This window comes from Amblyomma americanum, chromosome 6 (assembly GCF_052857255.1).
Source record: "Amblyomma americanum isolate KBUSLIRL-KWMA chromosome 6, ASM5285725v1, whole genome shotgun sequence".
In the NCBI taxonomy this organism is placed as follows: Eukaryota; Metazoa; Arthropoda; class Arachnida; order Ixodida; family Ixodidae; genus Amblyomma; species Amblyomma americanum.
Genome location: NC_135502.1, coordinates 145,981,891 through 146,008,587, shown reverse-complemented (window position 1 = coordinate 146,008,587; position 26,697 = coordinate 145,981,891). Strand labels below are relative to the sequence as shown.

General features: G+C 46.2%; 1 long non-coding RNA gene across 1 annotated transcript in view; it reads left to right on the top strand.

Annotated features, from left to right (window-relative positions):
- LOC144094132 (uncharacterized) overlaps window positions 1-26,446 on the top strand; it is a 70,347-nt gene extending 43,901 nt beyond the window's left edge. The window contains exon 2 of the long non-coding RNA XR_013306425.1: window positions 25,300-26,446. This is a non-coding gene — a long non-coding RNA (uncharacterized LOC144094132). The remainder of the gene's footprint in view (window positions 1-25,299) is intronic.
- The last annotated feature ends 251 nt before the right edge of the window (window positions 26,447-26,697 follow it).

Sequence of the window (26,697 nt, the reverse complement as noted above, 5' to 3'; positions counted from 1 at the left end):
TCCTCATTTCGTGAATACTGAACCGGTGCCGACTTGAGGCGATTTGCGTGTATCCTTATCAAGCGCCGGTTTACGTCTCGGACTCTGAAGTTTACCGGAGAAAGCTTCTCGACAACCTCGCACGGTCCTCTCCACTTCGTCTGGAACTTGCGAGCTAGCCCAATCTGCCTTTGGCAGTTTTCAATGTACACGCTGTCCCCCACATTAAACGACGCGTCTCTAGCACTGCGATCGTGCACCTCCTTCCTGCGCTTCGCCGCTTTCTTTAAGGCCTCCTTTGCGATGTCCCTCGCCACTTGCAAGCGCGATTCTAGCTCAACCTTATAGTCGTCCAGTGAAGCGTATGGGACACGACGGGGGCCCTCTGGCACTTCACTAGGCTGGTCCGGGTCTCGGCCGTAGAGAAGAAAGAATGGCGATTCGCCCGTGCTCTCGTGTGCTGCGGAATTGTAGGCAAACATTGCATACGGGAGCCACAAGTCCCAGTCCCGCTGGTCGCGCGAAACAAAATGCGACAGGAACCCGGCCACGGTTTGGTTCAGTCGCTCCACCGCGCCGTTGCAAGCCGGATGGTACGGTGTTGTCTGCTTCTTAGCGATCTTAAGCAGCTCGCAAACTCTCCTCATTAGCTGCGACACGAAGTTCGTTCCCCGATCTGTCAAGAGTTGCCTCGGGGGTCCATGTCGGAGCACGATCTGTTCGACAAATGCTCTTGCAACCGTGTCTGCCTTCTGATCTTGGAGTGCTACCGCTTCCGCGTATTTTGAAAGGTGATCGACAAATACTAAAATGTACCTGTTTCCGGAAGTGGTCGTGGGCAATGGGCCCATTATGTCCATACCTGTCCGCTCGAAGGGAGCCGAAACCTCAGAGAACGGCTGAATTGGAGCTGGTCTTCGTCCCTTGGGTGTTTTTCTTTCGAGACAGGAATGACACTTCGCACAGTAGTCTCTAACATCCTGTCGCATGCCACTCCAAAAGTACAAACGCTCCACACGCCTGCGTGTCTTCGCTACGCCAAAATGACCGGCGCATGGCGCATCGTGAAACGCGCGAAGAACCCTTTCTGTCCACGACCGAGGTATGACGACTCTCTCCCAAGCGGTTTTCTCTGGTCTCCCTTTCCTCGTTGGCCTCGTGCGCCGACACAGGGTGCCGTCTTTGTCAATGAAATAACCTAGCTGTTCGGGGTGAGACGGTGCGCCCTCTAAGCTTTCGATTATTCGCTTCAGGTCAGGATCTTTGCACTGCTCTGTGCGTAATTCGGCGGGGTCTACTACGGGAACAAACTCATCTATAGCTGCCACGGCAGCTGTGCGGCTGAGTGCATCAGCATTCAGATGTGTCTTTCCTGACTTGTGCTCAACTTCAAAGCAGTATTCCTGCAGGTGTAGATTCCATCTAGCGAGTCGCGAGCTAGGGTCCCTGGCACTCATCACCCATTTCAGAGGATGGCAGTCTGTGACTAGCTTGAATTTGCGGCCGTAAAGGTAGCATCTGAAGTGCTTTACTGCCCAGACAACGGCGAGGCACTGCCTTTCCGTAGCTCCGTACTTTTGCTCTGTGGGGCTCAGCTGTCGGCTAGCAAAAGCAACGGGATGGTCTTTGCCCTCGATAACCTGAGATAGCACGGCCCCAACTGCGAACTTTGACGCATCTGTGGCCATAACGAAGGGCAAATTAAAATCCGGGTGGCGCAACAGCGGTGCACTCATTAGCTTCCTTTTCAGGGCCCCAAAAGCATTCTCCGCGTTTTCGTCCCAGCGAAAGGCGACATTTTTGGCTGTTAAGGCGGTGAGCGGCTTAGCGAGCTTGGCGAACTCCTCTATGTGCCTTCGGTAGTAACCGATCAGGCCGAGAAACTGCCGGACCTGGCGGACGCTAGTCGGGGATGGAAAATCCGAGACACACCTTAGTTTCTCAGGGTCCGGTCGCACGCCGTCAGCTGAAACAACGTGCCCGAGGTATTTCACCTCGTTTTTGAGGAATTGGCACTTAGAGGGCTTCAGCTTGAGACCCGCTGCTCTTAGTCGCACAAACCCTGCTCAATATCGCGCAAATGGTTATCAAAACTGTCACTGTATATGATAATGTCATCCATATACACGAAGCACAGCCTCCCCAGAAGACCTGCCAGGATAACATCAGCGGTTCTCTGCCAGACAGCAGGGCTGTTGGCCAGACCCATCGGCATTCTTTTCCATTCATAGTGCCCTGAGGGCGTGTTGAATGCCGTTTTCTCGGCATCTGCCGGATCCATTGCTATCTGCCAGAATCCCGCCGCCATGTCCACTACCGTGAAGTACCTGGCAGAGCCCAGCTGAGAAAGCGTCTCCTGTATATTGGGGATGGGGTATGGATCGATGCGAGTTACGGCATTTAGTTTGCGGTAGTTCACTACCAATCGATACGAGCCATCTGGCTTTTCCACCAATAGTGCTGGTGCTCCCCAGGGTGACTTTGAGTGTTCGACAATGCCGCGATCAATCAGGTCCTGCACCTGCCGCTCTATCTCCTCACGTTGGGAGTAAGGAATCCTGTACGCACGCTGGTAAACGGGCGATGAAGTGCCGGTTTCTATCCTGTGCTTTATAACGCCACAGCAGCCCAAATCCAGGTTGGACGCGGCGAATACCTCCGAGTAGTCGTTCAGGAAACCAGCCAGAGCCTCCCTCTCCCTGGATTTTACGTGAGAAAGATCGAACGACACCTTTGGAGCAGCCGAAGGACTAGCATGCTCTACAGTTGCGAGTACCGTATCGGTGGGCTCACGTTTCTCTATCTCAGAGGTGAAGAAAGCCAATGTTTTGTTCTTGGGAAGGCTCAGTGGCTGCTGGCTACAGTTAACCACCCGTAGGGGCACTCTGCGGGCGTCATTAACTGTCACGAGGCACGCGGCTGCCTTCAGGCCATTGCTGAGAGAGTCGACCGGCTCAAGCACTCCCACGGCGCCGCTCTCTACATCTGAAGGCACAAACGCGTACAAAATGTGCTCCGACCAAGGAAGGACGACCGCCTCATCGATCAGCCTGACGGCAACCCGCGAATATACCTTCTCCAATGATCCCACTGTTTGACGGGTGTCAATATCGGTAACGCGAATCTCAGCCCCTCTCCTGTTCAAAAACGGAACTTTTGATCCGCCCGCATTAACCTCTTCCTCAGAGAATGAGACTACTACCTTCCCTTTTCTCAAAAAATCCTGCCCTAATATACCTGACACTCCGTTTGGCAGAGACACCGTGTCCGAGCATACGTAGCAGGGGTGCTCCAATGCAATTCCGCCGAGAGAGAAGTGTAACCGGTAGAGTCCACTTATGCCAAGAGGATCCCCCGTTATGCCTACAAATTTGGTTGCCATACCACCAGACGCTTCCAACACCTCGCGGTCCCCCTTCCTTCGAAGCGTGTTAAAACTACTCTCCTTAAGCAATGTCACCTTTGACTCCGTATCTATCAACAATTCCATGCAACAACCATTTAACTTGCAACGCACAACAGGGCATGCCTCGTCGGCCACACAAACTACCACCACCTCATCATCCACTGCTCCCTCCCCACGCTCCTCAGGCTGGGGAGGACTATCTAGTTTTTTGTCTCGGTATCTGGAGCCCCGCTGTAGGCTTGCTTAGGGCGTGTCTCGCCTGCTTCTCTTTGTGGCTCCCCACGGCGCACGTTTTGGCAGAACCTGGCGATGTGTCCGCGACCCTGGCAAGCGAAGCATACGATTTCTTCAAACTCTCGCATACCGCGCCTGTAGCTTTGTGGCGGTCTCCGGTTTCCAGCGAATGGGCGCTGTTGAGCGCGCGCTTCAACCTGGCGTTCTACCTGCTGAGATAGCAGCTGTTCTAAGCGATCTAACCGCTCTGTCAAGAGAGCAACCTCAGGGTTGAGCACCGCTCTCTCTATGACGCGTACTCTCGCTGCGGCTGTCGTTAACGCCTCATTTTGTTCCTCATCCAATGCGGCCTCCACGGCTTGGTCGAAATTGCTCGGCTTGCGCGAGAGCACGAACCGGCGCACGGGGTCTTGCAGACCAGCAACGAACAAAGCGGTCATTTCCTCTTTAAGTATATCCTCCGCGTATTTCTTCTTAAGCTGGTCTCCTTCCTCCTCCCTCCTTAACGTATCGCGCGCTAAGCGCTGAAGCCGCGACGCAAACGTTCGCACGTCTTCCCCTACCATCTGTCCGGCGTCACGGAACCTCTGTACTCGCACGTGACGTGGTTCAGTGTCAAAATGCTCAAACGCGAGCTTCCTAAATTCCGCAAATGATTTTGTGGATTTTACTTTTTCGTCTCGCCATGCAAAATCATGAGCAGCTCCTGCCATCTTACACCTCGCCATTCCCAGCATTTGAGCATCGGACCATCCCCCCATTTTCCCAATCTCTTCTAGCATGGAAAAGAAATCGCAGATTGGAACCCCTGTCTTATCTCCCGTAAACGTCGGAATGACGCTTCCTAATGCCAGCATGCTTGCTCCGAGCGACGGCTGTGGAGTGGGAGCTCCCTCAGATAAAGACATTTTTTTTTTCAAGCCCTCCGGTGCCTCAAGCCTCTCAAATGGGGGTAAAAGTCCCACAATCAGTCCCGTGATTCCCTTTTGATTACAATTTTGAAGTTATGAATGTCGCAGCATTCAGAGGACATTTGCTTTTGAGACCCCACTTCTGACACCAGTGTGATGACCCCCATAATGCGCAGGTCCACACGGGACGGAGAGGCAAAGAGACACCGTATGGCTCAGTTTAAATAAACAGGTATATTCAATAATTACACATGATTAAGATTATACATCAGAGGCTGGGGCGTCCGAGCTTACGTGCCGACGACTTCATGGGGGCGATGGAGTGGCTCCGGAGTTGGGCTCGAGCGGTTGCTGGCAGAAGCTGCACGCCGTCGGGCTTCGGCGCTGAAGGCCCTCTTGGCAAACGATGTCGTCCTGAGCGTCCCCTCTTCCGTACTGCTTCTCGATTTTTATATCCTCTTCTCCACACCCCCTAGGGTGAGGACGCCCACGCCGGAGGGGAAGGAGGGGGGGGCTAGGGCTTTCACTTGGGCGCACAAACATACCACCGCACTTATTGTCTCGCCCCCTCACGTGTTGAGTCCGAGGGAAAGAATGTTGTCTTCGAGGTAGCGCATAGCGTCGGCTGTGGTAAGGCGCGCTCTGGCCCGCTGACAGTTCCCTTGTCCTTGAATGTGCTCGCGAGGGCCGCCCCTGGAACCGCCACGCCAATTGGGGAGGATAAGCCCGTTTCCCCGCGGCGACGGCGGCGGGTCCCTTCGTTCTGGTCGTCACTCAAAGAGCATGGCTGGGTAATTGATGATGCCGCTGTCACGGCGGCGGGTCCCTTCGTTCTGGTCGTCACTCAAAGAGCATGGCTGGGTAATTGATGATGCCGCTGTCATCTGGGTCTCCGTCTACGCCGCGCCGTCGAACGCGGAACCTCGTAGTACACACAAGGAATGTACCTCGTAGCACACACAAGGAATGTACCTCGTAGCACACACAAGGAATGTACCTCGTAGCAGACACAAGGAATGTCTCACAGCATTTTTTTGGTCGTTGAACTCCATTTATACTCAGAAGAAAATTACTTTCGCGGAGGGTGAAATGGCCAATCAGTAGCACGGCATTCCTGATGAAACTTATGTAGAGGAGCCGCCACGGAGGATTAGGGGTGTATTGCTGACCCGAAAACGCGGATTCGATCACGGTCGCGGTGGTCACTTTTGGATGGAAGAGAAATGCTAGCCGCATGTGTGCTCTGTGATTTAAGCGAAGATTAATGAGCCTAAATGATCACAATTTTTCGCTGCCTTTTACTACAGAGTTCCTGACACTCCGAGTCACCTTAGGACCTCAAAAGCGATAAAAGCAGCAATTTTGTCCAAAGATGTTATTACCAAAATGCTTGCGGCTTAGATGGGTGGCGTCAAGTACTCTTATCACCACATGTCAATAAATTTCTTTTAAATGAGCAGAATAAACGCGCAGTAAGTAGAATGATTCACTCGAACGTAAAGGAAGCCCACAAACTCAGAACAACCAATCAATAAATTTTAGGCATAAATGCTGTGCTCATCGCAGCGAAAGCGTCCGCTTCTGCGTCATATATGATAGTTTTGGGGCTAGGCAGTCACATGTGGCCAAAACACGCGCCTGCTGCTCGTGCAGAACTAAAGCAAAGCTACGTATTCAAAGAAGAGCCTCTTGAGGAAGTGAGGATTTGCCCATCCAGTTACAATAAGAGCAGTGTTTTGTTCTTTCCGTGTCTTACCTGCGCTTGCGAAGAAAGTAAAAGACCTCAAAACACCAATTTCCACGTTGCATCATGATTTCTGTGTACATGCTTCTCATGGGAGATTTACGAGCTTTAGCGAATAAAGTTGTGCGCCTGAGAATCGTAATCATGCACAACGCTCAAAACTGTGCGCAAAATTGGATTGTAAATGACGTTTCCCTGATACTTCTTCTTACCAACTGCATGCAAATTTTACATCGGTAAAAAGAACTCTAAAGATGTGAAAACACAAACTAACCACTTTTCTTTGTACACTGTGTTCACAATTCAAGCTGTTAGGTATGACAGATGTTTTTATCTAATATTTTTTAAGAGAAAACAATGTAGATTTGATACGTAGCAGAGTACTATGATGGCCCGGATTGCTGGCAAATGGTTAGAAAAGCCCCGTGCAAATATGGGGACACTGAAAAAACCACAGCAACGCAACTACCTCCTGGTAAAGTTTTACTCTATTCCATGGCGCTGAATTGTGGGTATCCTGTGAAGGTAAGATCATGCTGAATAAGCCAAATTGTTGGACTTTTCTGCGATCATGCAAGTCGCACCTTATTGATTCAGTGAAAGATTAAAACCTGAGCCGCCACGCTCATAAACCGCTTGAAGCTTAAGGTGCGAGCCCACCTAGCGTGGATGCGCATTATTTCACCCGATCAGTTACCCGAAGGTAATTATTACCGATTTGCAAGGATTTTTTTCATAAATAAAACCGGGCTTCACGTTGGCTCTGTCTATGCTTCTCACAGCTTTTTCCTGTTGTATTGACCGCAGCGTTTATGCTTCCGCCGTTTTGTGTATGAACAAGCCGATTTCATTGTGACAGATTTCATGAATGGCGTAGCTAAAACCGCTTGCCGTGAACAGGCAGTTATTGGCGATGTTTTTCTTGCAGTGACTGAACAAGAGGAAAGAGTAGCCACATCAATCGTAAAAAGTTGTAGATTAGTATGAGGGAGCTTCCCAGTGGCACAGATGCAGACGCAAGCATCACACCCGGTCGCTCGTTTTCCGCGGTGTGGACCGCAGAGTGCGCGGCACTGTTTTCTCTCAAACATGAAACAAATGCAATACTAATAAACTCTGTGGCTCAGTGACTGGCAGACTGAACGCTACAATTTCTCTATCAACCCACCATTGAGGGCTGGCAGGCACAACATGGTGGACCATAAGTAATGCGAGGTTTCTGCAGTTCATCTCCCGCTCCTGCACCATCCGCTTCTTCTATTGTACATAGCATGGTGCAGATGTCGAGCCGAGATAACAAACGTAAAAAGCGTTTCATCACTTCTTAATATTTCAACCCACATCATCATTCCAATAAAACACTATCGCCACGGCCGATATCAGTTATGTATCATTAACAATGTCAGTCGAATGCCATATAGCAACTGATCCAATATATATATGGTTAAATGGAAGTGATATTGCTGTATAAAATCAGGCTAACGTAATTTTCTAGCCGAGAAGAATATTCTTACTCTTGCGAAAGCATTTCTGTGGAGATCACGTTTACCAACGCGGAACAGACTAAAAATCCCGAATTTTAAGCTTCTTTCTTTTGATTACTTTTTCTTTATGAATTTAGTAAAGCTGGGCTGGAATAATGCGGCCGCCGAGGAAATACGCTGTCGGTTTCCTGCTTTTACGGAGCAGGTGGCTGCACCTAAGTACCAACGCACAGAAGAAGGAAAAAGACTTCTGAGTGTCAGGCCCTGCATCATAACTTATTAGCTATGTATGGCGAAGATTCCTGGCATATTTCACTACGGTATGCTGCCGGCTAGGAATGTTCTACCGTTTAGATTAAGGTAGTGGAACTAGTACTCCGAGCCTCGGTTTAATAGAGTTGGTTGGATACAAGTAAATCTTGAACCGAAGTAATTTATGGTATCAAAGTATTTATGCACATTTGCACCCACTGTATTAGAATCATCCTATAAGGTTTAATTGTTAAGAAAATCAAGCTGATAGTTTTATCTGATTTTGTCTTGCTATTCCAGAATTACCGAACGAAATGTCATCCCCATACTTGGTACATTATCACGAATTCTATAAGGACCGTATTTTTTGTTTTATATTGGTTTAGCAAGAGGCAATTTCGCAGGCATCATTCACGAATAGCACAGTATGCAGAGCATACATAGTTAAATGTGCTAGCGCGATCAAAAATTTACGGAACACAAGCGCACGGAAAAAATTTTTTGTGAGCGGAATCACGTATTCCAGTCACTTGAAATGAGTCACGGTATGCGGGGACAGGTATGCTTTATCCGCTATCAGAATTATCACGGGATTGTGTAGCGAGGTAGAGCTGCAATAAACTCTTTTTCCGAGAACACGTGTCCCGTAATATTTTGATCCCTGTAGTACTTGTCTCCTGGCGAGCTTTAAAGCAAATATAATCTACTCCACACAATGTGGTAATAAGTAGGAATATTAAGGAAACAAATGGCGACGTTATGCAGCGGCCAGACAAAGAAAAACCTGGGTAGATAAAGCAACATGCTTGATGTTTGACCGCAGAAGTTTTGGACAGACAGACAGACAGACAGACAGAAAAACTTTATTCAGCAAGTGAGTTTTAGATCCAGCTGGGTCCCTGGGCCACTGCGCGGTCCCGCACTGTATCAAGTAGGTCATGCCGGGACATGACGTCGGCAGCCCGAGTCACCGCAGCAAGCTGCGATGTCGGGTCTGCAGACATATGCAGGACATCCCAGTCCTCCCAGCTCGAGATGGCGTGCTGTCCCCGCGGGGGAGGGTCAGCAGGGCAGCCGAAAAGGATATGGGAGAGTTTGGCGTGGGGGTCACCGCATAGGGAGCATGCAGGGGATGCGCCGCAATAGTAGGATAAAAGCTGAGGGGATGACAGAGAGCGGATCTGGAGGCGTCTGAAGAGGATGTGTTGGGAGGGCGCAAAAGAGGGGTGAGGAAGAGGGTAAGTCTGTCGGTCCAAACGGGGTATTTGCGTGAACTCCGCAAAGGTGTGGGCCCGCTCCCTCGAGCCAATTTATCAGCAGCCTCGTTTCCAGGATTCCCAGAGTGAGCCGACACCAAATGAAGCTCTACCCTGAGCGGTAAGTTTTGGGTAGGGGTGTTCAACAATTGCCAGGCAGGGGCGTGAATCCTGCCCCTGGCAACGTTGGACAGAGGGGTTTTGGAGTCGGTGAAGATGTATTGGGCGTCCGAATGTGCAAGGGCTAGGGCGATGGCGGTCTCCTCTGCCCACTCAGGCGTAGAGCCCGAGGGAAGACGGTGATTTAGGGGGTGAGGTAGGGTTGGATTGTAGGCAACTACTACAGCTTCATGCCCTGTACATGCGGCATCTACCAAAACGGCATCGTGGGCTTCCCCATAATACTTATGGAGGGCATTAGCGCGAGTTACGTGGCGAGGGATGTGATATTGGGGATGGACGTTTCGAGGAAGGGGCTTCATAACGAGAGGTGCATGGATGTGTCGACTGATGGTTATAAGGGTTGACTGGTTAGCGGATATGTTGATGCGAATGGAGGAGAGTATATGGCGGCCAGTGGCGCTCGTGGCAAGTCTAAGGTACTGTGTCTGAAGGTGCGCGTCAACTAGTTCCTGAATGGTGTTATGCATGCCTAGTGCAAGAAGTTTGGCTGTGCTAGTGCTACGAGGTAGGTTTAGGGCTGCCTTAGTCGCAAGGCGGATCATTGCGTTCACGCGTTCGGTTTCCGTGCGTTTCAGTTTGAGATATGGGGTTGCGTAAACAATGCGGCTAAGCGTAAATGCGTGCACTACTTTTATGTTGTGCGCTTCGTCTAAACCCTTGTTAAGGGAGGACACTCGGCGTAGAAGGTGCAACACGGATTGTGTGGAGGCCTTGAGCCTTTTAATGGTATGTTCATTTCGTGCAGAATCCTGCAAGTGGAGGCCAAGGATGCGGAGGGCGGGTGTGATGGGGATAGGGGATCCTTTTAAATTGATTTGGATGGGCGAGTTAGCGCCAGATTTCGGCCTAATTAGGAAGAGCGCGGACATAGATGGGGAACATTCGAGCCCGATGGATGACTCGTGAGAGGAGATGGTGTCCCCTGCTAACTGAAGAGTTTCCTCCGTTTCCCCGTCAGAGCCATGAGTAATCCATAAGGTAATATCATAAGCATACAGGGTATGCTTTAGGGGTGTGATTAGAGCCACTTTGTGAGCTAGGGGGATGAGAGCAACGTTAAAGAAAAGGGGAGAAAGGACCGCCCCTTGACGGGTTCTGAGCTCTCTGAGTGTATAAGGGGATGAGGTAATCTGATCTATGTGCAGGGAGGCAGTGCGGCCCGAGAGAAACGCGCGAGCGTAATTGTAGGTTTTAGGCCTACCTGTAGAGCCTGCAGTTCCCGTAAGATGGCATCGTGTGGAATTCTGTCAAATGCCTTGGTATGGAGGAAAAACGCTAAGGCACCCGTGTGCTGTGCGATGTCAGTGGACGTTAAAGATCCCCAGGTGGTCGAAATTATTCCGGAGCCCTCCACTACGGTAACTCTCTCTTCCTTTCTTCTTTCACTCTCTCCTTTACCCTTCACTTACGGCGCGTTTCAGGTGTCCAACGATATATGAGACAGATACTGCGCCATTTCCTTTCCCCAAAAAACCAATAAATGCCTTGGTGAGGTCAACTGCCAGGATAGCTTTAGTGTGGTGGGCGATGGTATCATCAAGTACGTCATGCGTAATTTGAAGTAGGGCGTCCTGTGCAGATGGATGCGCACGAAAGCCGAGCATACTATGGGGGAAAAGGTGGTTGTCTTCCATGTACGTCGTTAGCCGAGCAAGAATTATGTGCTCGAAGAACTTGCCTAGACAGGATGTAAGAGAAATGGTGCAGATGTTGTCTAGGGTGATAGACATGTGGGGTTTTGGAATAAAAATAAATTTTCCATGCTTCCACGTGGCAGGGAGGGTACCTGCCTCCCAAAATTCGTTAATGTAGTTCACTAAGTCAGAGATGGAAGCATCGTCAAGATTTCTGATAGCTGCATTGGTAATTTGATCATCTCCGGGAGCGGTATTCCATAATTTCAATAGGGCGGCGCGAAATTCTGATTCTGTAATAAGGGCGTCAAGCTCGGGCTGGGGTGGGCCTGCATAATCAGGAAACTTGCAAGGGAGACCCGGGGTTGTATAGGTGCATTTCACCTGGGCGAGGAAGGCGTCGGTGTCCTGTCGATGGTTGTGAGCGAGGCGGCGAATGCTAAGGCGCGTCTGAGATTTGGATTGCGTGGGGTCTAGCATGTGCCGTAACAGATGCCAAGCGCAGGTTGTGGAGAGATTGCCGCGGAGACCGTCACAAACCTGAGCCCAGTTAGCTTTGCAAAGAGTGGCACTACATTGTATTATTTGGGATTGAATCTGGGCAAGTCTGAGTTTTAGTCTCCTATTGCGCTTCTGAGTCTTCGACCTTTGAGTTATGTTGTCCTGTGCTTGGAGGAGGTGGGCGAGCTTGCTGTCAATAACAGGGGTATCTGGGGTAGAGTTGAGCGTTTGGGTGTGTTGGCGAATGTCTTTTTGCAACTGCATAATCCAGGTGTCTAGGTCGAAGGGGGCCTGTGTTGGCTGCGCTTGTCTAAATTTGCGGTGCGCGTCCCAATTAGTGTGCTTAACGGTAAATTTGTTGCTGAAATCGGCGATAGTTTAGCGCTACTCGAATTAGGTGATGATCGCTTCCTAGTGTGGAAAGCATTGTTTCCCACTGCAGGTGGCCCAAGTTTCTACTAAGCGTAAAGTCTGGGTTAGTATCGGCAGTAATACTTTTACCAATCCGCGTAGGTAAGCTGAAATCATTAACGACAGTCAGGTGGATCGCCAGCGTCTCATTGTATAAAACTGTGCCTCTGTGGTTGGTGCGCCGATAGCCCCCGTCCATGTGAGCGCAATTAAAATCTCCGGCAATAAGTAGGGCGTTTGATCCGGCCAACTGGGTTGCGGATTTGAGAAGTGAGGGCAGTAAGTTAATTGGCTGACGTGCGAGAAGGTAGCAGTTAAGAAAGAACAGGCGTGACTTTGCAGGGGTGGGCGGTAAGACTTCAATAAAGCTGTTAGCGATAAGGGAGGTAATTACGTGCTCCACGTAATGCAAGGATTTACTGGCATATGTGACCACTCGAGGAAGATCAGTGGGGTCTGAAGTTTTGTACTGAAACCACATCGCATTGTCGAGGCTCTTTTCGACGCGAGGGGATCTTTGAGTATCGGGGAATAAAAAGGATCATTAAACATTCGTATGCTAGTGCGATGCAGTTCACAGGCAGAATTATCTACTAGCTTAAGATTCCAGTATTTTAAAGTCTTTCATGTTTTATTTTTACAAAAGTGGAAAATTGTTATGTGACGGCAAGCCGAAGAACTAGATCTAGTGACGTGATCAAGGCTTAAACGCAACAGTATACCTTTATGCGAGCATAACGATACCTCTGTCATATCACATGAGGTATTGATCGTTAAGAGTCAAAATGAGCAAAGAACCTACGACCCAAGATCGGCCGGGCGCGTGGTATGCAGGAACAAAATAAATGTAAATCACCTCGTAGTCTAAGTATTCCAATCAAAATTAATTCCCATCTCGAGCGTGTAATGGGAGCGATTGAACGATGCCCGTCCTCTAAGAAAAGATCTCAGCTGCCGCTTCTTACTCCTCTCGCTGCTACGAAGAAATTGAGGAGACATAGCTGGCATCGTCCTCGGCGTATTCCTGACAACAATCCACCAAGTTTGCCCATTTCTTCCCTTCGGCCGCCACCTGTTTCGCATAGTCTTTTTTTTGTGCAATTTGAGTAGGAGTTTAGATGTATTGCCAAAAGAAATAAGAAAAAGAGCGTCGAACTTGTTCCACTGACACCATTCTGTCATTTAATCAATCAATCAATCAAGATTTAATTTCTATTAGGATGTGAGGAGCGGGGGGACAAAAAGCCTATATAGCCTTGGCCGTGGTCCCCGCCCCCTACAGCAGCTTCATTGTACACACAAACCCACAATCACAAAATGCTACAGCACAAGGTATGCCTGTGACATATTTAAACAAAGAGCACATTGCATCAAAATATACATGTTCAGGAAATAAATAAGGACATAACCATCAAACATTCATGTCAGGAGGGAAGGCACAAAAGTAGGTTGAGTTAGTGCAGTAAAGAAAGAATCCATATATTGTTACTCTTCTCTAATTACAGTTGTTATCAATTGTTTAAAACTGACGGCATATTATAGGATACCATTTGTCTGCCGTAGTTCGCGTTCGCGGTAAAGACCAATCGTCTCCAGTGCGCGTATTGTCGGAGCGTTCTCTATATATTATTCTAGACAAATCAGCGAGAAATGCAGTTTCTTGATTATTGTTTGATGTGTACTTTTTACGCAACAGGACAGAATACAATTTAACAATAGGTAAAATGTGTAATGCCCCAGAGACAGGTTTGGTGTGGGCATAGTTTTGAGTTTTGTGAATTGCACGACCTGCGTTTTTCTGTAGTACATGAAGTTTTGTAGTATTGGAGACTGGTTTTACCCCAGACTAAAAAACAATAATTTATAACACTGGTGAACAATGAGCGGTATAAAATTTTTTATGCATTGCGGAAAGTAGCCCCAAAATTTTAACAGGATACGAACTACTGTTGAAATTTCGGAAGCTGTATTATTAACAAGATCCCATGATAAGTTCTCGTGAAATGTGACACGAAGGCTTTTAACGGGAGAGAAGACCTGTTTTTTTGACCAACCGATTGATAACGTTAACTCAGAAACGTACTTATTTCGGGGTCAAAAAAGCACAGGTTTTGTCTTGCTTCGATTGATATTCAGCGAGTTAGAAAGAGACCAGTTGTGTAAAGAACGTAGGCACCTTGTAGCGCGTACTTCCAGTCTCGATTAACATGGTGCTCTAAAAAACAGGCTGCTGTCATCAGCGTAGATAACAAATATTCTGCTAGGGTGAATATTCACAATATCATTAATGTAGAGACTAAAAAGTAGCGGTCCGAGTATGCTGCCCTGGGGTACACCGGCAGAAATACGGTTTGAGTCAGATAGAGAGTTATCAATTACAACCTGCTGGAACAGGGGAATCTCAACATGATTTATTTATACAATAAAAACAACCTTTAAAACAATATGTGTCTAGTTTCAGTAAAAAAGATTCGTGATTAACGCGATCGAACGCCTTTGAAAAATCTACAGAAAAGACAAGAGTTAGAACTTTGAGTTCAAAAAATTCTGAAATCAGCTGCTTCTGTGTGAGAAGAGCGGTCACAGTGGAGTGCAGTTTCCTGATCCATGCAGACCGGGTGTGATCAGCTTATGCTTCTCGCGAAAACTTAGAATACTTGTATGTAATAGCTTTTATAAGCATTTCGAAAATGAACGAATTATGAAGATTGGACGATAATCAGATAAGTTATTAGCATCCCCTCTTTTATGAATTCCAATGTGCCTCGCAGTTTGCATGCTACTGGGAAAGGTGGCCTGGGTGAAACAGCAGTTAAAGACATGGTCCAAAATAGAACAAAGGCCATCAGTTACATATTTGAACGGTTGCATCTGGAAGCCATCCACGTCCTTCGGCGTGCTAACTTTTAGGCTATTAAAGCATCGCTTGATCTCAGTTTGGTCGGTTGGAACCAAGAAAGCAGTATACGGGTTTGACTGATCAATACATCTCATGCAAGTAGGGTCATGAAAGGTATGCGCAACATGTACAATGAAATCGTTAAAAGAATCAGTAAGCCTATTTCCTGATAATTTCTCATGATCTATCATGACTTCCATTTCGTTAATGCTTTTGGATAGATTGATAATGGTATTAAGTTGTTTATATACTTTATTACTTCGTTTCGGAACATCCTTGTTGAATAAACTATGAATGTATTCTTTCTTTGCCCTACGAAGAAATGATGTCACCTTGTTGCTGTGCGCCTTAAATATAAGAAAGCCATGTGCGTTTCTATTCTTGATGAAACAATTATAAAGGTAGTTTTTGTGTTTAATCATCTTTAAGCATTCTTTGTTTATTCATGGCTTACGAGCATTCTTTAGTTTTCAGGTGCTCCGATATGAGAAGCATTTAGTATACACCAGTTTTATGATATATATCAATACATATTATGCATTATCACTATCTGTAACCTCCCAAACAGGACTCCAGTCTTTATGTACCGACTCGCCCAACTTACCACACTACTGAAGGACTCCAGCCCATTTGCTCAAGTCTAGACCGAAAGTGTGTCAAAGTATCCTTATTCACTAACTGTCGCAGCTCCTGAGTAGCTTCATTAGACATTGTTGCACAACAATCTATGAAGTAAAAAATTGGTAAGTGATCACTAACCTGGCCAGAGATAACGGCAGACGCGATTGACTTCTCAAGCAAATTTGGGATGAAAGCATCTAGTGAATTTGAGGTCGATGTGGACAGGCGCGTTGGGTCAATAATGGAATTACTGAAACCGTTAAAGTCTATGATGTTATCTGTTTGACGCTGCTGACTTGAGAGTGTAGAGAGGCACAAGTGATTGTCGCCGTCAAGAACTAAATAAAGTGTGTTTCCTGTTATCTATGTTTCAAAAGTGTCAAGAAACGAAATTTAGAGACGCTGCCACAAGGAGGTCTATACAAAACAAAAAATTTACTAACCTGCGTTTAGAGAAAGTATTTTAAAATCTTCACATGATTTAGTAATGCCAGGAAGAACTGAACACCGAAAGGATTCCTTTGCAGCTATAATTACTCCACATTTAGGTGATTTAGCGTATATGAGTTATAGCGCGGCACGATAAGAGCTTCGTGATCAGATCAATACCAGGTCTCGATGAAGAAGATTATGTCAAACTCAATATCAAAGAAGCCAAGGAACTGGATTATTCCATCGTCCTTCATGAGAAGAGATTGTGCATTAATTTGAATCAATGACGCTATATTTTGTTTGTTTTTTTTTTGCAAAAAGGTTACGATGTCCTCAGGTAGAAAGAGCTGGAAAGCCATGCCTAGTAAAAAAAGAATTCTCAGTCGGCGCACGAAGCTTGAGATTATTTTTCCAGGTCGTTGGCGCAATCGATCCCGACAAGTGACGAAGTTACTTCGTACTTCGCAGGCGTCTCTCGGAAGGTTCATCTCTGCTACGTTTTTATTGTCAGCAGAGAAATGGGGAACTTACTGCTCTTGATGTTAGCTTACTTTTAAACTTTTCGTCAATCCCGTACTGAAATTGACTTATGTAACCTGCGAGCTATATGCAGAGCATGACTGTACGAAACAGGAAACAAAAAACGGACTACCGTATTTATATTTTTACGCACCTTTCTCGCACGAGGCTCGACAATCTTCCGACATCTACATAATGCCTTCGAATAAACGACGTGCTCCCTCTTCATAGCCTAAAGTGTTTAAACCTCTTCTTCTTTGTTTCCCTCCTCAGAACTCTACTTCTATCTCCACCAAAGTTTCCTCCGATATAGACCGGCCAGAAAGCCAAACTATCCGGTACGAAAAACTGGAACCTCCGATTTATGACGCTGTGCCTGAGGCCACTAGTTGCACCTGATGCTTTCTTTAGGTCCAGTGAAACGTGACAGGGCTTTTAAGCCGAGAACGGGAAGTTGATTTACTTGGGCTTCGAATTGGAAATTTTAGAAATTCCATTCAGGTCTCGTGTGGACGTGAGAACTCTCTTCTTTTCCTTGAAGCGGACGACTGGAAAGCGTCGGTTTATTTGAGCGGACCAGAGATGTGAACAGGGGTGATAAAGAGAAAACGGGAGGAGGAAAAAAGTTGAGGATTTGTTTGTGAGCGTAGGCGCTGGGTGAGTTTTATTTCGATCTGGCAGAGTGTTTCATGGAATTCACTCCGATTCTCTTTTTTTCGCAATAAACTGTCGAAGAGGCCTGCCACGAAGAAAAGCATAAAAGGTGTCTCAAGGCCTGCATTCTGTAACTTCTGCTGTACTTGCAAGCTTTGTAGCAGACATCGCTCCGAGGGCACACCAGATATAAAAGACGCAACGTGTTCTTTGATTTCTAGAAGGACTAACTACAGCTGCCATGTAATGACTCTTTCCGAGAAGCATGGCGACGAATAAGCCTTGATACATTGGAGATAGCGGTGAAGCAAATTAGGGAAGAACCCGTAATAGCTGCGCGAAACTTGAATAAGAGGACTTCCGCGAATTGGACGTTTTTGGATATCACGCTCGCATTAAAGCGTGGAACTAAGGACATTTTCATGCTTCAGGGCATCTACGAAGAAAACACAATTAGATTTTAATAAAGGTCAGCCTACTGAGGTAGGGATATGAAAACAACCAACTGCTCACAAAAAGAAAGAGTAAGCTGCTGATAATATTAACTGCTGTGTGTCACATATATTAAGGAGCCTAAATTAAATTTCAAAGGAAAGGTGTGAAGAAGACGGGGTGTAATAGCCGAAAAATAAAGATGAAGAAGCATTCGGTGACGAGGAGAGAGTTGATTGGTGGAGCAGCATTCGGTGAGGTGGAAAGAGATGATTGGTGGAGAAGAGAAGAAGACGACGTGTTTATTAAGGACTCTGTACGGACAACGGCAGTGGTGTGTTAGTGTTCTGAAAACGCAGTTTGGTGTGCTAAGTTAGTGGTGTGCTTTTGGTGTGTGCTGGACATCTGCGGTGTGTTGTGTGATGGGTCCAGAATCGCAACAGAAGATAATCGGTTGGCTGGATGGCTTGAAGATGAGTATGACGTGAGCAGTTTTTCGTCGAAAAATTCTTGAGAGAGGGGCCCTTGTCACATATATTAAGGAGCCTAAATTATATTTTAAAAGAAAGAGGTGTAAAGAAGACGACGCGAATTGCCCGAAGAGTAAAGAAGAGGAAGAAGAAGCATTCGGTGAGGTGGAGGGAGATGATTGGTGGAGAAGAGAAGAAGACGACGACAAGGCTTACGTGCACTAACACAGGGATTATAAAAGGGCGAAGGAGAGCGAGGCACAGGGGGAATGGCAGAGAAGTGGAGGCTCTGTCGGGTCAAGGATACATGGGCTGGAAGAGAGCGACACCGGCTACTGCTCCGGTGAGCTCGCATTCTACGGCTTCGCATCGCGGACATTTTTTTTTTTTACTCGAAAAGTGTGCCATGAGGCATAAGTTGAAAAACGAAGGGGGGGAAGGAATGCATGGGATTGAAAGTTAAAAGAAGGAGTGAAGAACCGTTGTGCTGAGGTAGTCGCACAGGTTGCTAATGAAACGGTTATCCATAGTCCACTTCACGTAGTCACTTTCGCGGTTCCACCACAGGCCCACCTCCCTGAGGAGCCGTTTTCTGATAGCAGCCGTCGCTGGGCACGTCCACAACAAGTGCCGCACATCACAAATGTCAGGTGCAGCGCTACAGTGAGGGCACCTGTCAGGTGCTGGCAGATCTTTGGCATGCCACCGATGACGGACAGATGGTGCCAGAGCCGCCCCTGCCCGAATCCGGCGCACGGATACCTCCTCCTGCCGAGTAAGACTACGGGGAAGAGGGTGCGAGCACGGAGGAATTAGAGCGCGTGTTCGCTGGCGCAGAACTACGGAATCGGAAACATGGGACAGGAACGGATATGGGGGAAGAGGGGATGCCGTGACTGAGCCCGTTCCGGGGAGTCAATGAAGGACGCTACCACCTGCTATGGCCAGGGGTATCTCCAGCGCTGCTGCCACCCATCCGGGTGGTGCCCCTAACGCCAACAACACTGGCATCACCTCCACGGGCGCTTGGACCGGGAGCTCTACGACGCAGCCAGCGACGCCAGCCTAAGCGCGTCGAACGCCGCCTCGACGCCGACTACGGGATCCATACAACGCCGCCGCCGCACCGAATTAACCGTGAGCACGAACGCCGACCGCTAACTGTTGGACGCTAGTAGTAGACGCTGGTAGCAGTGTTCCCGGGTCGTGTGTATTTATAGTCTTTGTGTTTTGTGTTAGTTTTGTTAGTTTTGTGTTCTAATGTGTGTGCCACATAGGGTGTATTAAATGTGCGTTTGTGTGGGTACACATGTCGCCAAGTCTATTCTTTCGGTCCGAGTGTTCTCCGGGGAGATCCGTGACACTGTATAACTAGAGCCTCTTTCAAAGCCCTCATGAAAACGTGACTGAGCTATTTTGCCAAATGAAGTTTGACAAGACTGACGGTTTTGTTCTTCATTGCACCTCTAACGGGATACTTAACACCATACTGAAGGACAGATTGCGCCTTATCCACTTACTTGAAACAGGCTAGCTTCAAAACGCAAAACTGACGTAATGTAGGCAGCGCCTCTCACAATCATTTCATTGCCCTAAAACTCCTGTCCCATATGCTTATGTTCGCAAATTCTTTATTTCTCTAGTCCATACTTTCAAATGCGCAATATGCGTAGAATTTCTTTTCTTAACAGAATCTTGCCGATCTAAACTAAGAACCACTAGTTTAAGTCACTGTTTTTTTTTGGTGTAGTGAGCAATATTCTGTAACCTAGAAAAGAATTCTTATTAATAAAAAGTGCCTGACTTACCACAAACTTCAAAAGGGTTTTGTGTTCGGCCTAATAACCTGGTAATGAACTTCGTTCGATATTTTTCTCAACATGTTTAAGCTCCCCTTAGTGCTTAGTTGGCGACACGTGTTTGATTGAAATGCGCTGAACGCAAAGAACTTCATTGAGGCTGCAGGCTACATTTATCGTCCTGTTGATGCTGGTGGCAAATATTTCATTTGAAGGTTGATGATTCGACCGTGATGTTTAGTAGGACTCTTCGGTCTTGCTGCATCTCTCTGACTTGGTGCGAAGTTGCTACACTTTCTTTTCGCTTTCATTTCACTCTCTTTTCAATGCTGGGTTTTTATCGCACACCAGTGGTGCGTGTTCTTTTAAATTGCTGAAAAACCTATATTTTGCGCACTTTGAGATGAAAGCCTAAATTTTTCGCACTCTGAGAATGCTCCTTTTTTGCTCATCCTGCTTTTCACAATTTGGATTGATTCCAACGGTGACTGCTGGAACCGAATGTTTTACGCACTGACTGAGAAATCTAGAAAGAATATCCATAGGTGCCCATAATTTTTCATGAATGAAAATCATGCAGTCCAAAGGGGCTTTCATAGGTTCCTCGGGAAGAAAAAATGACGTCTCAATGTGCCTGGTAACCCGCATTTTTGTCTTGAGGAACACAATTGCGCTGTGCGATTACGAGTTTAGCCCTTTTTTATACTAAGCGACATGAAAGTCATGTGTATAAAATTCGAATGCAGGGGGACATAAAATTAGAGGATCCATTCCTCATCAAACCCTCACAAATGCTCCCCCTTCCCAGATTAGTATGCGCCATTTCTCAAAAGGCAAAATTTAAGAACAACATCAATGTTGGCTACAACAACGCCAAGAGCTGTATGGGCACGGCGTGAAAACACAAAAAAAATAAAAGGGGGAAAACAAAGAAAGCATCGTTCGAGTGCCCAAAGTGCCGTACTATACCGTGCATGGCGCTTTACCGAACAGGATTGTTTTTGGCCGGTGAATCTTGTTTCTGCATATATAGCCATGGCCTCGTTGACATTTCAAACACAGACGAGGCGGACATGTTTACACGGTGACATAGAATAGTTTGGTTCTAACGCAGACAGTAACTCGCGTCGTACAACTTACTCAATTATTCAGAGGCAACGTTCCACAAATAAGTGGCTCGAATATTTTCTGTGTATGCATGTTGTCAGCTTCAAAACAGAAAATATCTCAGGCCTTTAGAAGGTCCGCCTATATTATGTTTTAGAGGGGGCTATATCTGCAAGACTCCTCAACACGTAATTTAAGCGGGAGTCAGCCGCTTCTTACGAATAAAAAACAAGTCTACGAACACGATGTTTTCATAAAGCTACGCTTTAATACACTCTAAGTAGCACGCCTTGCTTAAAGCTGCGCTCGCTGAAAGTTGCACTGAGTTCAGCACTCGTAAATGGGCACTAATCGGGCGACGGTACCAGTATTTATGGCTTCTGGCAAGACACGGTATCCAACGTAGGCAGCGGCTTCAGCAGTGCAACTCACTCTCGTCAGAGTCAGCATTTGCCAGTGAAAGGCATATCAAAGCGGCGTTTCATAAGTTTTGTTTTGTTATATTTCGTAGAACACAGTTGTTAAACACTTCCTCTTATGCCCATTTCAGTAAGAGCAGCAGGCAGCTGGCGAAACACACATTCAGAGATATAGTTTAGCGGTAACTGCGGCAAGCCAATATTTTTCTTTACGGTTCTTTAGAAAACCACAGGCATTCTGGAAATTCATCTCTTTTACGTAGCACCGGTAAATCACTTCTTCGTGTCTAAAGCACTGTCGAGTCCCGGGCTCCCTCCGAATGTTTTTGTTAGGTTTCAATGACTTTTCTCTTTGGGCGTACCGCTCCTTTTATTTTTACTTCCGGGTCACGCGGCATGTGTGTGCTTTTAAGACAACGTCATTCGTATTTTAATTGTGCAAATGTAATCGTCTGTCCGCTGGCGCCTCATTTACTAGGCCACTTGGGAAGCCACGAAAAGGTTACTTATTATCCGAAAATAGTTGAAGCATTCATTGAAACTAACGTGGACGAATGGGCCAGTCGCTGTCCAGCCTCGAAGACAAACAGAAGGAACCGCAGATAACACGAAAAACGCAGGGCCTAATTGAGTGATCATCTGACTATGATATTTCCTTCGGCCAGTATTTTTAGTACTGTGATATTTAGGGCCCCTTATGTGGGTTTCTAACAGAGAACAGAAGTTTTGTATTAGCGGAATAAAAGAGAGCTAACAGACCGGTGTAGAAGATCACGTCTTAGTATTGACACAGCAATACGGCCATCATCGCTTCGGCATAGATTTTTAAAAAGAGCAGCCAAATGATTCGTTTCGAGTCCGAAAATATACTTCTTATGCCAAGAACTAGTTTGGTTTAAGAAAGCATTCGGAGCTTATCTTCTGTGAGACACATTCCGAGAGCATACAGCTATCTTTCGTGATTTTTAGTGCTTCTTAATGTGCTATATCTGCTTTCTCAATCCGCTCACGGCGTATGAAAGGAGAGCAGGTGGATGATACACGCTTTTGCCTCTTCTCAAGCGTTAATACGTATACACTGTTCAAGCGAAGACTGTTTTATTATCATTAAATTATAATAGGGAGCTTGGAAAATTTTACAAGGTTCAGGGTTCCACGGTTGGAGTGGATTATTTCACTTCGAGTGACAATCCCGTTCCAGTGCCAACTGACTTCATCGCAAGCCTCGAAATTCTATAACATTTTTCATAAGGAATAACATGGTCGACATATGTCGTTGGTAAGTGCTTTGTTAACAACCAGCCTTTCTGGGAGATCGAAGAGATGTTTTCTGTGAGATCAAAGAAACAGGTGTCACTAACTTGTCCAAGCTGCAGTTTTTTCAAAAAAGAGCTGTAAGATGCATGGCTGGTGAACCATACTGTTCCCTTCACATATGACCTCATTTTAAAATGCAAAATCCTGCCAGGTCTACCGTTATACAATTACAGACTCTTAATAAGCTACAAATGCTCTTCACAGAGCAATGAAAATTATATTGGTTATTTGGCAGAACTCATGAAATATACCTATATTCCCCAAACTAGAATTTAACAAATGTGGTTAGTGCCTACGCCTAGAAAATACTAGAACAGACAGTCTACCTGTTATACTGTGCCAGTATTATTAACCAATTTAAACCAAGAATTGTTTACCCTTTCGGGGATTCAAAGGACGTTATTAATCATTTTTTTAAACAAGTGTGCGAGAATGTGTCACGCGTTGTAAGAGCACACTCTTGTTCTTTTTCACATACCATGTTGTTAGAAGTGAGCAGATTTCTGCGCAGACTACAGTTGACGCTTAATCGTTTTATTGGACGGATAATTATACCTAGGACTCCATCTGAGTTCCGTTTTTTTTATTTTTGCACCTTCTGATTAACCATTCTAGCATTCTGCAGAACGCTGAGCCCTGCTTGCACAGTTAAAATGTGTGTACTGGGCCTCTCCCCACTGAGAAAGATTCTTTTTGCGTGTTGTTATTTTCGAAGGTAGTTCACAGAATATGTACGGGAACCACTTTTGAAAGCAAACTCGCCTCCATTACGATTTGATTCGTAAGTCGCGCAACGCAATGAGAGCAAACGTAACTTTCGCCCCTTTCTTTCTCGATCTATGCGCCTTTCACTCGTTCACCGTACTGTATACCTGTTCACTCACTTTAAGACTGCTGCCGCTCCTGTACAGAGCGTCGGACGGGTGTTTTTGACCATTTGGCAGATTCAGACGAAAGCGTCCTATCCGATGAGAACAAAGGTTGCACCCGCTGCATGCAACCCGTCAACTGGATGTGGTCACCTGAGTTCGGAGCACGCGCTAGGCTGCAACTATGCGTGATATTAGGTCGGAGGGTGCCCAATCGACAGTTCTAGCCCTAAGCCACGTAATAATTTACGTGCCACGTAACATTTTCGAGGCTTCGTAAGAATTCGGTGCCCAAGCGAGTCCCCAGATTTCATTTGCATGACGTATTTCGAGCTTCTATCATCACTAAGGAGAGCTGGGAATTATTGTATCCAGTTTTAACGGAATGGCCTTCGAAAATATTGAAAAGACTTTCGCACAAGCTTTGGAGCGACGTCGCGCGCAATCAGGATTCCCCATCTATACCTACAGGAATTTTTTTTATCAGTGAGCCGGCAAACGTCACAGCTTACTTAGGTCGTCTCTAATATTGCTTATTTTATCTGGTTGATCTGCTTAAATTACGTTGCGTTGAGTTTAGAAATGCCGCATAGCAAACTCCCAACAAATCTTCCATACTCAGAATCTCTTCCTTAAAAATCAAATTGGCTTGCAGCTTAAAATTAGCCATGAAAATGCTTTAGGCAACGTATAAACTCTCTGTGCGAAACATTTACTGCTTGACACCCAAAAAGAGTGATGGAAAGCGAATTTCTTTCATGCTGCCTCAGTTGGTCTTGCTATGTACTATATATTTACGACCTAGAGAAATCCACTGCGGACTCAAATGATGCTTGCGTGGAAAAGCCAGCATAATATACTAAAATTGTGTCCAGGCGTGCTACTTTTTTGTGCGCATTTGAATTCGTTTATTGGGGTGTAAAGCACCACATTTGTGGCTATTGAGATGTTTCGTTTTCTAAGATTACCTGGTAGCTTACTTGTAACGCTACTAAAAAAGTTGGTGCAGAAGTTGCTTTGGTATCCATAATAATAGAATCCGTGTGATGTTTCGGCTGCGCATTTTATATCTGGTTTAAAACATCGCGTATTACATCAACTAATTGATGCCGACTTCGCCGACTTTGCCGACTTTATTACCCGATGTTTTTGCTCCAATATAAAAAAAAAATCCAGCCGGTCAATGAAAGCAGCTTTTGTCATGATGGACGCCAATAACAACTTCTGTACTAACTTCTTCAACAGTCTTACAATTCAGCTCCTAGGCAACCTTAGAAAACGAGACATCTCACTGGCCGCTAAGGGGCTGTTTTACTAATAAGCAAATGAATTCGAGTGTGGACAAGAAGTAGCACGCGTGGATCATAATCGAGAACAAGTTTACGACTGCGAAGGGACAATAGAAATTATTTCTGCAGCTCCTATAAAAGTTGAGAACCACACTCAGAAGTCCCGAGGAAATTCCGAAAGCATAAACAGCGCCATTTAAATGTTGTGGCCTTGCTTGAATTTCTGGAGATATTTACCTATGGACTTGCTAAAATAATATGCTTTGTGCCCTTAATTGGGCACTGCCAGGTTTCCTCAGGAAGAAAATTTACATAAAAGTAGTGTTTTTATTCTTCTGCACCCTGTGCATCGTTATGAAAGGCTTTCCTGTCTTTTAGATTTTCTGCAATTGCTTTTTTGTTTAAAGTTGTCTGTGTGCAGTTTCTTTTGTTTATATATGCTTATATGCTTGCTTTCCGAATTGTTCTTCTGTGCAGACCTCAAAGCCCTCACCGCCAATCTTCATGACCTTGAATGACCTGAAGCAACAAGGCACAACAGCAGCCTCGTTTCTTGTAGCTATGTACCAACTAGGTCGAATCATCGCTCTGAATTAGTTCAACGCGCTGCGTAAGTAAAGCGTTGCAGAAAAACCGGCGTTGGCGTTGACCGGCGGCGTTGCCAAAAACTTAAGCCTAAACTACCGCTTCGTTACATCACAACCACATGACCTCGCGCGGTTAATTCAAACACCTCCGTGCGTCACACTCTTGATTCCCGTATCTATACAGAGTGCTCGAAGTTAGCACTCAGGATCTAAAATAATGCGAAGAGCAATACAATTTTTTTTTGTACATGGGTAGGCGGCCAGGCAGATGCAAACTGTGTGTATAATTGTCATTGCAATATAAGGTACTAACAAAAAGCAATGGGTAAATTTTGATTCACTGCTTTTAGCACGCATTTTATATTGGAAACCTAGACAGAGTGGTATTTGGTCACAAGCCTATTTTGTAACGCGCCTGTGTCTTCTATATGCATGTCTAAAATTTCATCCCAAGTCAAATCAGCGTAATAACGCATGCGAGACCGCGGCACTCGGCATAAAACTCCTCCCTAATGTGACTCAGCTGAGGAGTGACAGGCGACGGTGATTACGTTTCGCTCTTGGACACCAGTGCGGTATACCTGCGCTTGACTGCATGCGAAATTCAAATTGGCAGCACGTCTTACCAACCCTAATAGTGATCGTTTAGAGAAGTATCACTCGTCTCCGTCGCCTGAGCAGTGGTTCTTCCGTTTCACTGGTCAAGAAGGAAAACAGCTGAGCAAGAATGAAAAGTAATCACCGTCGTCTGCGGGTTCAGATTCCTGTCAAACTCAGCGGCATAGGCAAGAGCTGCATCACACCAAGCAGGAGCCTCATGCTGAGTGTTGTGCTCTAGCACGCGTAATTAGACGGATTGAGTTGAAAGTTTTTACGTGAATACCTCAGGACACGGGTGATCTACTCGATTTGTACAATATAAAAAGTGATGAAATGCCGCTATCAAATGCCACAAAATGTCTTCTTTTTCTTTAATGCACCAATTGCCACCCCGCATAAATTGACGAACCGCTTAAGAGCGCTTCGATCCCGTTCGTCTGCTGAGAAAGCAGCGCCACCCTAATACTACGAGCTGCAGACAGTGCCTGCAGAGAAACGCGGTCGTCCGATAACGCTGTCACGGTTTACTCTTAAAGGCTAAGTTTAAGCGTCGTCCAGTTTTTTCAAGCATCTTGTCGTTTTATCCACGGAGCATAATTTTTCTGTGCTGATTTGAAATAGCTCGAGCAACGAGTGTAGTTTTGCGATTCAATTTTTTATGTCAAAAGATTAATTCATTTTGCTTAAA